The sequence below is a fragment of the Leptonychotes weddellii genome, chromosome 4 (assembly GCF_054177405.1).
Source record: "Leptonychotes weddellii isolate Sample4059 chromosome 4, ASM5417740v2, whole genome shotgun sequence".
NCBI lineage: Eukaryota > Metazoa > Chordata > Mammalia > Carnivora > Phocidae > Leptonychotes > Leptonychotes weddellii.
In genome coordinates, this window is record NC_138372.1 from 25,717,592 (window position 1) to 25,733,757 (window position 16,166).

A 16,166-nucleotide genomic window follows, 5' to 3' on the forward strand; every position below is an offset into this window, starting at 1 on the left:
ATCTGCCTTTCTTTTTTCAAGATTTTATTTATTTATTTGACAGAGAGAGAGACAGCAAGAGAGGGAATACAAGCAGGGGGAGGGGAAGAGGGAGAAGTCAGCTCCCCACCAAGCAGGGAGCCCGACGTGGGACTCGATCTCAGGACCCTGGGATCATGACTTGAGCCGAAGGCAGACGCTTAACGACTGAGCCACCCAGGCACCCCAGAAATCTGCCTTTCAAGAGGCAGTCTAGGCAATGATAAAAGCCCAAACTCCCACTAGATGTCCTGAGTTTGAATCCTTGCTCTGTCTCTCTCCAGCTATGTGATTTCAGGCAAGTCAACCTCTCTGTTCCTCTGTTTCCGCCTCTGTGTCACCAGGAGAATAACAACACCTACTTGGTAGGACTGGTGGTTTGAACGGTGCCTGGCAGGTAATCTCTCGATAAATATCAGTTACTATTCCTGACGGCCAAGGCACAGGTCTGACTACGTTCAGAACTGTCTCCTTTCCACCTGTTTTCCTTCCTCTTCTCTTCTTCATGCAAACAGATAGGAACGATGCTCTGTTCCTTCTCTCTGTGGCCACCTGGCTGTCCTGGGGCGAAGGGAACCAGGTCCCTCTCCCTGCAGGCTTGAAGACTCCTGATAGGCAGTGGGCTGTGGAGGACTAAGTGACGTGCCCGGGGCAGGCAGAGCACAGAAGCTGGCACCCAAGGGCCACGGAGGTGAGGAATCTGAAGGTGACTCTGGACTGCACAGTTTACAGAAAGCTCCATGTGGTGAGTAGATTTTGAGCCTGGCTTGCTTCTTGTTCACTTGCCCCAACCATACGGGCCTTTTTGCTGGTATCCCCGTGCCTCAGGGCCTTTGCACATACTTATCCTACTGTCTGAACTTCTGTCCCTTGATAACCACGTGGCTCTCTCTTTTACTTCACTTAGATCTCTACTCAAATGTCACTTTACAGAGGAATCTACTCTGGCTAAAACAGCATTTCCCATCACTGCCTCCCCACCTCTCCCTGCTTAGTTTTCCTTCATAGCACTTACTACCGCCTGAAAAGCTGTGTTATTTGTTGTTGGTTTATTTGTTGCTTGTCCCCTTAAGATAATATAAACTCCTTGAGGGAAGGGGCTTTGTTTTGTTCACCTCTGCTTCCCAGTGTCTATAAGGGTGTCTGTTGCATGGTTGTTAAGTGAGGGAATGAACATTGACTTATTTAAGCTTCATAATATCCCTTGGAAATAGCTACTCTTAATTATCCCCATGTAGAGATAGGGAAACAGAGGCACAGAGATGATAAGTAACTTGCTCAAGGTCACAGAAATGGTAAGTGGCTTAGCTGGTTCACAAACCCAGGTAGTCTCGCTCCAGAGAGTCTCACCACCCTTGTCCCTGGATTTCCTGTTTGCACCTGACCCACGGGGGTGGGCTGACCTCCTGCAGCGGTCTGCTGACAAGTCAGGGGCTGGCTGAGTGGGCTCCAAAGAGCAGAATTTCTCATGAACACGGCTTCTGTGCCTCCCATAGATTTTGCAGGAAGAATAGACTTGGTCCCCAGCTTTCCTGGGGTCCACATGGCTCTGGATGAGGAGCGCAGAATAAGCACTGGGGGTGGGCTGCCCTGAAGGTAAGAGGGGACCTGGCACCAGCCCACTGCCTGACTCACTTGCCTGGCCTTCCCCCTTGTCTTCATTATCCTGAGACAGTTCTTTCTCGAGAAGAACCATACCCAGTGCATGCAAGTTACAGGATTCGATTCAGATTTCTCTTGTCAAAGGAAACTTTCCATGACTTTGACCCCTTCCTCCCCGTAGCAGACTTGACTAGTGTTCATGCACCTCAGGTTTGGACCCATGGAAGACCACACCTTCTGGCTCCCATGCAGGTAGACAAGGCCATGTGACGGTTCTAGCTGACACAGTGACTGGAGGTGGCATGTGTCACTTCTGAGCCGAGGCATTTCAGAACCTGGGTGCTCACTCTTCCAGTTCTCTGGGGCAACGTTGGAGGTCCTGTGTTCCATATGGTAGACCTCCAAGATGGCGGGGTCTCTCTTCATCAGCCTGTGTCCCTGAAGTTCACTGGGCGAGGCAGAGGACCCTTGTTCTGCTGACCCAGGTTGAGCCTGCAATGTGGCCCAAAATAAATCTCTGTTGTTTGATGCCACTGTGATTTGGGGTTAATTTGTTCCTGCAGCTTGGCCTAACCTTTCCTGACTAATGTGCCATTTCGGCCCTCTTTGGGTATCTTCAATATTAGTGGCTCATATCTCATTCACTGCCCGTGGGAGCATGAATCCGCATAGTGTTTCTGGGAGACAGTTTGGCGGTTTGCATCTATGAGAAGCCCAAAATAAATGTATTGTCTCTGACTCAGAAATTTCACTTCTAGGAATTTATCCTACGGAAATAATTGGACAAGTTCAGAAAGTTGTATGGATAAGGAGGATATTCATCACATAAAATGGTGAGAATTGGATCAGACTAAATATCCCACAGCAAATTGGTTAAATAAATTGTGATCCAGCTCTACAATAGAATACTAGCTGCTGGCCGTGGCACAGATTTATTGGCATAGAAAGAGAGCCACAGTCTATTAGAGTGCAGTGTATGCATAATGTGAGCCCATCTTTGTTAAAAAAATTATATATACATATATATATGTGCCTGAAGAAAGTCTACGTGATAGTCAGCAAAAACTTAATGGGAATTTCTGGGTGTGGAACCCCTGGTGGTTTTATCTTTATTGTTTTTGTTTTGCCTCTCTCTATTTAAATTTTTTCCTCAGCGATTTTGTACCATGGGTACAATTAAAAATTAAAGGGGAGGAAAAAATGACTATGTGCTCTTGGACAGGTTAACCCCGAAGAGTCGTGCTTTCCTTATCTGTGAAACAGCCATGACAGTAGCCACTTCCCTGGGTTTGGGGAGGATTCCCTGAGATCACGTGTTATGAAGCAACTGGCCCCTGCGAGGGGCTCAAAATCCGTAGCTGTTGTTAGCAGTTATCAGTGACCTAAGGAACCTCAGAGGTTGGCTGGTTTATTGATTAATCCATCCACCTATTAATTCAGTAAGCATGGCCTGGAACCTACTGTGTGCTTGGCTGCGTGCTGGATAAAGACAATAGGCATAATAAGAAGAGCAGATACTTACATGGCACTTAGTGGTGCCAGGCACTCTCGTAAGCACTTGGAATGTATTCACTGTTTTGATCTACACCCTGACGGGATGCCATTCTTAGCTCTGTTTCAGAGATTCTGAAACTGAGGCACAGAAAGGTCAAGTGACCTGCCTAAAGTCACAGGCCTGGGGGTAGGCAGAGCCAGGCTCCAGAGTCCCCGCTCAGCCTTTAGGCTACTACATGCCTGAGGGCGACGGGGAGTCTCCTCCTCCACTGGGTTCCACCCTGCTCCCAAACTGGGAGCAGCAGGGGTGAGGTGGGAGGGGCCGGCTGGGGCAGGAGAGCCGCTGAGTTGGAGATCTCAGGGCTAATCCCACCGCAAGAGGGTGATTGGCGGGATTAGGGGATTTCTATTATTCTGAAGCCCCTGGCTGAGCTGAGGGAAGGAGGGAGCCGCTCCCTGGCTCTCTGAACCCAGGCTCACAGGAGACTCAGACTGAGGGGGGCACCAGCCTCCTGGTGAGATGGGTGGAAGCAAATAATGGCCCCCATGCACTGTGCTTACTGTGGGCCGGGGATGGGGTGAAGGGTGAAGCACATTCATGCAGTATCTCATTCAATCCTCACATCAACTTGGAAGTAGACACTACTTTATAGAATGTGCAACCGGAGCTCAGTGAGGTGGAGTGACTTGCCCAGGGTCTCACAGCTAGTAAGTGGGCAGCCTAGATTCACACTAGGGTCCTGAGCTACAGTCTTAATCACTTTGCTCAATATGTCCTCGCGTGGGGCTCCCACATCTCCCCTCCACCCTCTGTGAGGGCCCTGGGGACACCGGGTTGCTGGGAGACTTCCTCTGTCAGGCACACCCCATTTTACAGGTGCGGAAGTAGAGGCAGGGGGGACTTGTCCAGGGTCCTGCAGTGAGAATGGAGCAGGTGCTGGAGCCCAGGCCTCTTGGCTCTGAAGCCAGAATTATTTTCTCTGTATAAGCTGCCCCCTCTGGGTTTCCACTGCCCCTGGAATTTTGTAAAGTAGGACCTACTGTTCTACCATAGTGGGGCGCGAGCTGAGGATGTGGGTGGGATGGGGTGGGGGACAGTGGCCCCTAAGCAGTTACCTAGGGGGGGAAGGTCCCAGACTCCTCTGGGGCAGGAGAACATTTAACATTCCTAGAGATCCTCAAAGTTTTGGGCACTGAGTGTGACCAAGCCCCAGGTGGTCACTCTGGCTCTAGAAGTGGGAGCTTTGTAAAAAAAAAAAAAATTCCCTGAGAGGCACTCAGTGTGTCTCTCCCCCACTTCACAGCAGAATCTTGGGAAGGCATCGTCTGTCCTCACTGTCACCACCTCCGTCTTCCCACTCTCCCACCCAGTCAGCCCTTGCCTCCTACCAGCCTGGTGAAACAGCTCTTGCCAAAGTCCCAGTCACTTCTCAGCAGTCATTTCTCGCACCTCTCTGGACCATTCTCTCTTCTCCCTGAAAGAAACACTCTGTGCAGCTTCTGCCCTTGGGCAGCGCACACCCAGGCTCTCCTTCCACCTCACTGGCTGCCCTTCTCTGTCTCCTCTGGGGGGGGTCCTGCTCTTCCCAACCTCTGACCATTAGGAAGACTAACATCGGACTCTTCTCTTTTGGGGGTTGGGGTACGTGTTTTTCTGGGTGCAGGGGGCTGGACTATGTGACAGTTCATCCTTATGGATACTCATTACCCAAACAAACAAAAATTAATACCATCTTATAAAGAACACCTGGACAGCCACTGCCCAGGAGTCCTTCTCTCCCATGAAGTTAGGCTGCTGGTGACTTTGAAGAGGGAGGAGGAAGCCATGCCCCAAGAAAGGCAGGAAGCCTCTAGAAGCCAGAAAAGGCAAGGAAACATTTTTCCCCCAGAGCTTCCCGGAGAAATGCAATCCTGCTGTCACCTTGATTTTAGCCTCGTGAAGCCCCTTTGGACTTCTGACCTCCAGGACCAGGAGAGAGTAAGTTTGTATTGTGGTAAGCCACTAAGATTGTAGTAATTTGTTATAGCAGCCCTAGGACATTAATAATTTCTGCTGATATGATGGATTACATGGATTTATTTTTGAATGTTAAACCAAATTTTTATTCCTGGGATAACCCCCACTTGGTCATTATATATAATCCATTTGATATATTGTCAGATTCAAGTTGCTACAATTTTGTTTAGCATTTTACTTCTGTGTTCATGAGGGATATTGGTTTGTAGTTTTCTTTCTTTCTTTTTTTTTTTTTTAAAGATTTTATTTATTTATTTGACAGAGAGAGAGAGACAGCGAGAGAGGGAACACAAGCATGGGGAGTGGGAGAGGGAGAAGCAGGCTCCCCACTGAGCAGGGAGCCCGATGTGGGGCTCCATCCCAGGACTCTGGGATCATGACCTGAGCCGAAGGCAGACACTTAACGACTGAGGCACCTGGACGCCCAGGTTTGTAGTTTTCTTATAATGTCTTTGGCTTTGTTATCAGAGTAATGCTGGCCTCCTAGAATGGGCTGGAAAGTATTCTTTCCCCTTTAATTTTCTGGAAGAGTTTTTGCCAAATTGGCATTATTATGGCTTCCTAAAACATTTGCTAGAATTCTCCACTGAAATCATCTGGTCCTGCAGTTTTTTTTGTTGGAAGGTTTTTAGCTACAAATTCAATTTATTTAATAGATACATGGATATTCAGGGTATCTGCTTCTTTTTGAGTGAACTTTGATAGTTTGTGTCTCAAGGAATTTGTCCATTTCATCTAAGTTGTCAAATTTATTTGCAGGAAGCTGTTCGTAATATTCCCTTATTCCTTTTAATATGTGTGGAATCTGTAGGGATGCCATTTCTCTTGTTCTTGATACCCATAATCTGTGTTTTTTCTTTTTTCCTTACTGGCCTACCCAGAGGTTTATCAATTTTACTGATTTCTTCAAAGAATCACATTTTAAAAAAATTTTGTTTATTTATTTGTCAGAGAGAGAGAGACCACAAGCAGGGGGAGAGGCAGGTTCCTCCATGAGCAAGGAGCCCAATGTGGGACTCGATCCCAGGATCCTGGGATCATGACCTGAGCCAAAGGCAGATGCTCAATGGACTGAGCCACCCAGGCATCCCAAGAACCACATTTTGGCTTCAGGGATTTTCTCTTTTATTTTTCTGTTTTCTATTTAAATTGATTTCTGCTCTCATTTCTAGTTTTTCCTTTCTTCTGTTTACTTCAGGCTTAATTTGCTTTTCCCACCCTAGTTTTCTTTGCCTTTTCTTTTTCAAATTGAGTTAAATTGATGTATAACATTATGTTAGTTTCAGGTATACAACATAATGATTCAGTGTTTATATATGTTGCCAAATGGTCACCACAATGAGTCTAGTTAACATCTATTACCATAAATAGTTATACATTTTTTCTTGTGATGAGAACTTTTAAGATTTACTCTTAGTAACTTTCAAATATGCAATACAATATTAACTATTATTAACCCTAACCATGCTGTACATTACATCTCCAGGATTTATTTATTTTATAGCTATACGTTTGTATCTTTTGACCCTTACCACCCCATCCCCTTCCCCAGTTTCTTTTTTTTTTTTTTTTAAGATTTTATTTATTTATTTGACAGAGAGAGAATGAGAGAGCACATGAGAGGGGGGAGGGTCAGAGGGAGAAGCAGACTCCCTGCCGAGCAGGGAGCCCGATGCGGGACTCGATCTAGGGACTCCAGGATCATGACCTGAGCCGAAGGCAGTCGCTTAACCAACTGAGCCACCCAGGCGCCCTCTTTCTTCTTTTTTAATATTGGTGTTTAATGCTATATATTCCCTCCTAAGTACTATCATAGTAGCATACCATGAATTTTGTGTTTTTATTTTGTGTTATGTTTTCATTTTCATTCAGTTCAAAATACTTTGTAATTTCCCTTTTGATTTCTTCTTTGACCCATGGATTATTTTTTTAAAAATTTTATTTATTTATTTGTCAGAGGGAGAGAGAACACAAGCAGGGGGAGCGGCAGGCAGAGGGAGAAGCAGGCTCCCTGCTGAGCAAGGAGCCCGATGCTGGACTTGGTCCCAGGACCCTGGGATCATGGCCCAAGCCAAAGGCAGATGCTTAACCCACTGAGCCACCCAGGCATCCCTGACCCATGGGTTATTAAAAGTATGTTTTTAGTTTCCAAGTATTGGTAATTTCCCTCATATCTTTCTGTTATAGATTTTAAATTTAGTTCCATTATGGTCAGAGAACATTCTTTGTATGACTTGAATCTTTTAAAATTCATTCATACGATTTATGGCTCTTCTAAAATATTCCATGAATACTTAAAAATCATGTATATTCTGATGTTGTTGAGGAGAGTGTTCTATAAATGTTGACTAGGTCAAGTTGTTTTAGAGTGTCATTCAAATCCTCTATATCATAAGTGATTTTCTGTCTACTTGTTCTATCAACAATTGAGAGAAGACTATGGAAGTCTTCAACTATAACTGTGGATTTTTCTACTTATCCTTGTAGTTCTGTTTGTGCATCCTATATTTTGAAGCTCTGTTCTTAGATGCCCACCATTTTGGATTATTATGCCCTCTGTATTAATTGATCTCTTTATCACTAATGAAATGATTTTCTTTATCCCTGGTGATAGTTTTTGAACTGGTATCTACTTTGTCTGATATTAATATAAGTACTCCAGCTTTCTTTTGTTTAGTGTTAGCATGGCATAACTTTTGTACATCCTTTTAACCTATATGCGTTTTTATATTTAATGTGGTTTTTTTTGAGACATGTAGTTGGTTCTTGCTTTTTTATCCAACCTGACAATCTCTGTCTTTTAATTGGGGTGTTTGGATCATTTACATTTAATGTGATTATTGATATGATTAGGCTTAAGCTTATCATCTTGTTACTTAGTTTTATGTTTGTCCCAGCTGTTCTTTGTTTCCCTTCTCATATTGTTTGGTCTTCTTTTGGATTGGCTATATTTTTTAGGATTCTAATTTAACTTTATTGTTGGTTTATTAGCTATAACTTTTAGTTTTGTTATTTTAGTCATTATTTTAGCATTTATTTATTTATTTTAAAGATTTTATTTATTTATTTGACAGAGAGAGAGAGAGCGAGAGCACAAGTAGGTAGAGAGGTAGACAGAGGGAGAGGGAGAAGTAGGCTCCCTGCTGAGCAGAGAGCCCGATGTGGGGTTCGATCCCAGAACCCTGGGATCATGACCTGAGCTGAAGGCAGATGCTTAACTGACTGAACCACCCAGGAGCCCCTATTTTAGGATTTATACTATATGTCTTTAACTTACAATAGTCTACAAATGGTATTGTACCACTTCAGGTATAGTATAAGACTTTTATAATAGCATGCTTCCATTTCCCATCTCCCAGCCATTATTCTATTGTTGTCATACGTTTTACTTATACCTGTTATGAACCTCACAATATACGTTGTTGTTTTTGTTTTAGTAGAGGATTATTTTTAAAAAGTGGTTTAAATAATAATAAAACTAATATATTTACCTGTGTAGTTATCATTTCTGGTGTTTTTCATTCCTTGAATCCATATATCTATCTGGTATTATTTTTCTTCTGACTGAAGGGCTTTCTTTAACATTTATTATAGTGAAAGTCTGTTGTTGATGAATTCTTTGAGGTTTTGAATGTCTGAAATAGTCTTTATTTTGTCTTTGTTTGGAAAGACATTTTTGCTGGGTTTGGAGTTACAGATTAAATGCTGTTACTGGAACATGCCAAGGATGCCCCTGCATCAGGGAGTACTTTCTCTTTCTGTTGCCTGGAATGCTTTCCCCTTAGACATTTCTCTGTCTGCCTCTTTACCGGGTCTCAGCTCGTGTCCCCTCCTCATAGAGCCCTTCCATGGCTATCTGATCTAAGATAGCGCCTCTGCTGCTTCTCTTCGTACCACGCTTTATTTTTCATTGTAAAACTTATCCTCACTTGACACTCTGCATAGTTATTTGTTCATGTGCTTATCATCCTTTTCCTCCACAGAATGCAGGCTTCACGAGGGCAGGTACTTAGTCTTGGTCACTCTTAGATTATCTATGCCTAGGACAGTGCCTGACATACTGTAGATGCTCAGTGAAGCAGATTGAATGAATGAATAAGTGAATGAGTGCTCTTTTTGGTCACTTCAGTCTGCTTGCTGTGTGACTGTAGACAAGTCCTGTTCCACCTCAGGGCATGTCCTAGATTTTCTAGTGGGCTGTGGCTGAATGTCAGCTTATCCTCCCCCACTGTGTACTATGCCGAATGAGCCCTGGGCTTCTTTGTTCTGTTCCCCACCATATTGGAGGGGGTTGGGCCAGATGTTTTCTATCCAGGGCTTGATGGCTTCAGGCTTCCGATCACCATGATCACCACCAGGGGGTGCTCGATGCTTAGCTTCTTGACCATGGGCTCTGTGCACTAGCTCTTCTTGGGTTGGTAGAAGTCACTGTGATTGACTATCAGTTAGGACTTCTGCATGCAGGTGGTGTAAATGCATGTGGGGAATGGGAAGGCATTTCTAGGAGCCCAGACTCCAGAGCTCAAGGTGTGGGGTCTCAGCTCTCACTGTTCATCTTCTCATGGCTCCCCACCCATTGACAGACCCCATGAAATGATTTACTTGTGTCTTCCTGTGGAAGGGAAGAAGTGGGCCCACTAAGATGGAAACTGTGCAGGGTGCTCAGTGGCTTCTTATATGTCTGGGACCCCCAAATCAACTGGACAAGTAAACCCTTTGGCATCACTGAGTAGTGACCCTATTATCCTTGAGGTCCATCAAAGAAGCTAGAAACCTGGCAAACCTGTTCCAGCTCTTTGGCTTCCTCTGGGGTTGAGCCCTTCACTGTCCCTTCTCGGATCATGAAAGACCCCCGGCCTGCATATTGTCCCTTAGACTCTGAGGCCCTAACAGGGCAATCCCAGGAGGAGCGGGGAGTTGCCTTCTGAGTGGGGAGGCTCACATGGACACAAGCTCGTTTCATTCTCTCAAGAAGTGGGAATGTTTTTGCTACTGACCCATAGATTGATGGGGAAACTGAGGCCCAGAGAATAGGAAGATCAGTTTGAGGTTGCATATCGGCATGCAGTGTACTTGGTTCTACGGCACCTTCTGTTTTGGGTGTGTGTCCAATGGACATGCCAAGGTTCCAAAATTTTGGGCCATTCCTTTTCCAGAGCGTTAGCTCCTTTAGCCGACATGGCCTCTGAGCCTTTGCATTGCTATTGCCTCTACCTGGAACACTTTTCCCTCAGATCTTCACGTGGCTGTTTCCTTCCTGTCGTTTGGATGACAGGCCAGATGTCACCTCCTTAGAGAAAACTTCCCTGACCACGCCTGGTCCCTCGCATCTCAGCAGCTTGTTGTATTTCTTCTAGAGCACTTATCACCATCTGAAATCAGCCAATTTCCTGGTTTATGGTTTATGCTGCATCTCCCCTGTCAGAATGAAATTGCCACTAGAGCGGGGACGTTGCCTGCCTGCTTCCTGATGGGCCGTGTCTCACACATGGCACACAGTAGGAGGTGCCCATGGGTATTATTGAACGAGTGAATGAGGAGGACGGAGAGTCACCTGTCACCGTGCAGGTCTCCAGACAATAGGGCAGAGTCACACTGACCCTTCCCTGGAGGCCCCGGGCTCTGGGATGCTCTGTGGCTGATGTGCTCATTCCTCTCTGGGCTTCTTACTCTTTCATCCTCGGGGTGCCTGGGTGGCTCAGTTGGTTAAGTGGCTGACTCTTGATTTTGGCTCAGGTCATGATCTCAGGGTCCTGGGATCAAGTCCCACATCAGGCTCCGTGCTCAGCAGGAGTCTACTTGAGGATTCTCTCTCTTCCTCTGCCTCTGCCCCTCCCCCAGCTTGTGTGCATGCATGCTTGCTCTCTCTCTCAAATAAATGATAATAAATAAATCTTAAAAAAATTAAAACTTACTCCTTCATCCTCTCCCCCATAAGCAGCATATTTCTCAGACAGGAAGCTATGGCGTGTCTGATTTATGAACCAAAGCTAAGATATGGGAGGAGGTAGGAGGGGAACAATGGACCCTGAGGGTGGGGTTCAGTCCCTGGTGTTCTAGAGAGGGGAGCCCAGGGATTGCATAGGTGTTCCATGCCTTTGCTTTTCCAAACTCAGGCTAAGTGTGTGGATGGGGTTTCTGACCATGATGACTGCCCTGTGTGAGAATATGAGTTCCCGGTTAGAGGACCAGTCTTGTCAGGAGGCTGCAGAGGGCACCCCCTCGCTGTGTGCGAGTGCTAGGTGTTCCCGAGATCCCTCCCAGAGCCGTGAGTGCCTGCTTGCAGGACAGCCTGGTGCTCGGGCGCAGAGCAGACAATGCAGCAGGAGGTGAGTCATGCTTTGGGCCCAGAAGACCTGAATTAGAATCCTGGCTCAGGCACGTCCATGCTGTGCCACCTTGAGCAAGTGACTTTCTCTCTTTGAGCTAAGAAGAAATGAGCTCTGTTTTTTGGGATTGTGTCTGAAACTCAGTCATCCAGGCCCAGCCGTTTCTGACCTGGGTTCCTAGCCATCTTTCAATACCCAGCCTAAAGTGTACCTCCTCTGGGAAGTCACCCCTCCCCCCAACTGGGGAGTCAGGTTCTTCTTCCCCTGGACTTAGCCTGTTCCTCCGATGTCTATAGCACAATGGCATTGTCTGTTTAGATGTCTGTCCCACCACTGGACTGGTGCCCCTTGCAGGCAGGCCTGAAATTTTGTTCAGTTCTGCATCCATCATGCCCAGCATGGGGGCAGACACGCCACAGATATGGTGGTGATACCGCGTGAGTTTGGTCGCTGAGACTGGGTTGATTTCTATTCTCAGTGGTCTCTCTGGGACAAACTTGCCATCCACATTATCCTGCCCTGAACTCATCCAGCACTCCCGGCCCTTCCCCTACCTCCTCAGTGGGGCTGCCCAGAGTGGGACAACATCAACGGGAGCCCCTAACTTACCACGTGCCAGGCATGGTGCTGAACACTCACCCACGTTATCTTACTGAGTCCTCACCGACACACCGTGACGCTATTTTATGCCCACTTTAGGCATGAACACACTGAGGCTCAGAGAAGTTCAGTGACTTGCCTGAGGTCACACAACTCATAAGGGGCAAAACTAGTGGTGTGCTGGTCAATTTAACAACTAGCTCTCGAAACAAAACAAAAAAAGCCTGAGTTTGAGGTGTTTGTCACTCTCTGTGGTGCACATACTCCCACAGAATTTCAAGCTACCAACATGGCATCGCTGAACTTGAGGTTGGGAAGAGATGCTCACGATCGGCTCTTGGGTGTGGGTACGAGCCAGCTTCAGCACATGGTGGGGCAAAGCTGAGATTAAAACCCAGGCCTGTTTGGTGCTGATCAATCAGCATTCTAGATTCCTAAGATCTGGTATTAAGTGAAAAGAAGCAAGATACAGAAGTGTGTATATCAAAGGGGAAGGAGAGTATACATACGTATAAAAGGATACACATGTATGTATGTGTGCATGTATGTATCTGCTTGTGTGTGTGTATCTTGAAGGGTTTGCTAGAAACTGATAACACCACTGTTGTTGTTGTTGTTGTTTTCTCCAGGGAGGAGAACTGTGTGGCTGGGATACAGGGCAGGAGAGAGGTTTACTCTGGGTGTCCTTTCTGCTCTTTGAATTTTGAACCATGTGAGTCCATTAACTATTTTTAAATTTTTTTTTTAAGATTTTATTTATTTATTTGACAGAGAGAGACATAGTGAGAGAAGGAACACAAGCAGGGGGAGTGAGAGAGGGAGAAGCAGGCTTCCCGCCGAGCAGGGAGCCCGATGCGGGGCTCGATCCCAGGACCCTGAGATCATGACCTGAGCCGAAGGCAGATGCTTAAAGACTGAGCCACCCAGGCACTCCCCATTAACTATTTTTGAAAAAAAGAAAAAACAAACAACAAATCCCGACAATGAACCAACTGCAAACAAACGCTGGGCCTGCCCCTCTTTGCAGCTGGGCCTGAGGCTGGGTGGGGTGTGCTGAGTGGCTTGGCTGGGGCTGGTGTTTTGGCGGCCCCCGGCCCGTGCAGCCAGGCTGGCCGGGACAGGGGGACGGAGCGGGAGGCCCCTGTCTTCCCACAAGTGAGGAATAGGTGTACTTGTTTTAATTCTCATCCACACGGTTTGGTCACTGAGACTCTGGCACTGCACTCTAAACTCAATTAGAAATTTAACAAACCTTATAAATCCTCCCTAGCCTGAGCCTTGTAAATCTCCAAAGTGGGGCCAGCTTAGCACTTATCCATCTCTGGCTTAATGACCTCCCCAGCCCGGCCTGACAATGATTCAGGGCCAGTGACGGGTCTAATTAGTGAGCACAAACTGCAGCCGCAGCCGTTGGGTGAGGGGAGGAGGAAGAGGGAGGCTGGTCCCTGCCCAGGGGCGTTAGGGAAGTGTGTCCTGACCCTTGTCCAGTCTGGGGGCTCTGGCACACAGGAGAGGGGCAGGGAGGGGTGACAAGGGCCTGATGGACTTCCCTAGTTAATGTCGCCATGAAGGTGGTGTGTCTTCCTTGGGAAGGCTGTTGGAGGCATGCCACAGGTAACGCGACTGCATGAGGACCATGTGGGACCCAAGTAGTCTCCTAGCAAGGCAACAAGTTCGTGGGTGGATCTGAGGCTGTGTTGACAGCCAGTCAGCATCAGCGTGGGCAAGTTTTGAGGGTGGGTTCTGATCTTCCAGGGCCCGAGGGAATTGTATTCTAGAGCAACGCATGTGAAATCGCAGGAGGTCCAGATAGCTCCATTTTTAAGGGTGAAGGGTTCAGGATTAGTGAGAAGATGGATTTTCCAAACGAGCTATCCTTGTGAGGTAGTGAGTTCCCCGTCAGTGGATAGACAGCCCAGGATCCGCTACTATTTTTTTTTTTTTTAAGAGTTCAGCTTTTTATTGACCAGGTTACAGAAGAGGTGTGGTCAAAAGAGACCAAAGCCCACATCAACATCAGACTCCTCTGATTCTTCATTCTTTGCTTCTAGGCAGCCCTGGTGGAGGGAGCGGGACCTTCTTTGGGTGCAGCACCAGCTGCTAGGGGCGGCTCCCCCAGCCCCTACAGAGGAGGCTCCCGACGTTGACACTGGTCAGGGTCTTTGCAAAAACCAGGCCAGAAAGGTTCAACATTTACACCCCCTGCTTTAATGAGGGCATTGATCTTATCCTCTGCGACCGTCCGTTCATCGTTGTATGGGATGTAGATGCAGCCCAGCTCCGAGACGGAGGCCATGGTGCGGGTGAGTGCTGAGTGAGAGTTTCCGGGTGTGGTGCTCGCCGCCAGAGGAGGTGAGGCCTCACCCCAGTGCAGCCTTAGCTTCCTTGGAAGGACCGAGCACCTTAGCAGCAGCTGAGGAAAGGGCCAGCATCCTCTACTATTAATGGAACCCCAGCTGTGTGTTAGGCCTTTCACACATCAGATGATCTTCAGGTCCCATTTTACAGATGAAGAAACAGATGTTCAGGGAGGTTATGTAACATGTACCAGGATACCAGGACATTCAGAACCAGGATTGGAACGCTGGCCTGTCTTGCTTCAGGACCCGGGGCTCCCCCTCCATTCCTCTCCCCGTCTCTGCTGAAGATGCGCCCTTCAGGCTGCTCCTCCCCTAGGAGGACGCTCACGATGATTCTGGGCACAAAATGATTCAAGGCCCCAGAGCCCAGAGCCACAGTCTCCTGGCAACATGGGCTGCTTTCGATAGGCTGTTCTACCATGTTCAGCGCCCTGGTGGGAAGACGAGGGTCCTCTCTCTCTGCAATCTTTCCCTCCTCCCTTGCTCTCATTCTTAGGCCTCCCTCTGGCCTCTGTCTGGCCCTGATTCCAACTCCCACTGAGTTATTTGCCAGGAAGTTGGGGGTGGGGTAGGTCTGAGCTCTCCCCTTCTACGAGTCACCTCGGGTGCTAGGGTGCTCGGTGGTGCTCGGATGCTGACACGCTGCCTGGGGAGATGGAGGCTAGCTCTCACCCCCACCGGCCCCTCTGACCCCCTCCTGCCCCCAACCGTGGAGCAGTCACCAGGAGGAGGCCTGGGTAATTGGTTCCATCCAAGACTCATTCTCAGTGGCGTGAAAGGGGAAGTTATAAATATTTTTATCTATAACTCACGACGAATAAAAATTTAATTACACTGAAAAATTTAAATTTCATAAGAAATAAATATTAATCCTGGAGAGTGACTTTTGTGGGAAGTGAACTTTCAAATGTCGTCAATCTGGAGGTGCCCAGGGTCTGGGGGGGGAGGGGAGGCCCCCAGTTCTGACTCCTGGTTTGGGGTGGGAGTCTCCCCTCCTGAGACTGAGGGTTCAAAGACTCAGATCTCTAGCCCGGGAAGAGCCCACCCTCAGGTCCCTTCCTCTCTTCAATGATAATTGCTTACCTACCCCAACCAGACAATTTTCTAGATGTGGAGGGTACTGCAGGAAAGGACATGGACGATGTTCTTTTTTTTTTTTCCCTAAAGATTTTATTTATTTATTTGAGAGAGAGAGAGAATGAGAGAGAGTGAGCACGAGAAGGGGGAGGGTCAGAGGGAGAAGCAGACTCCCTGCTGAGCAGGGAGCCCCATGTGGGACTCGATCCCAGGACTCCAGGATCATGACCTGAGCCAAAGGCAGTCGCTTAACCAACTGAGCCACCCAGGCACCCGACATGGACGATGTTCTTGACCGCATGGAGCATCATGTCATGTGGAGGCAGACATTAGATGAATAATCATCAGTACTACAGCCCGGTTAGTACCCTCTGCTGGGCACAAATCTCTGCTGGGTTTTATTTTATTATTATTGTTTTACTTTTGAAAAATTCAACCCACATACAGAACACAGAAGCAGCAACCCAGTGAATGACAGCGTACGGGAGGGCCCCCCTGGCCTAGGTCAGGAAGCTAACTGTTGGCTCCCATGCGAGACTTTGGGGGAGGGGTAGGCCCTGCCTCGAGGGCCTCCGCAGACTGCTTGATGGATGATTTTTGCTACCTGACCAAGGGGAGAGCAATTTGGGGGTAGGGTGGCCTAATATTAGCAACAACATCTCAGTACAT

The 16,166-nt window shown here is 47.4% G+C and overlaps 1 pseudogene; it reads right to left on the minus strand.

The window, feature by feature from the left end:
* Positions 1-14,048: 14,048 nt before the first annotated feature.
* LOC102728073 (large ribosomal subunit protein P1 pseudogene) lies at positions 14,049-14,356 on the minus strand (annotated as a pseudogene).
* Between the last annotated feature and the right edge of the window lie 1,810 nt (positions 14,357-16,166).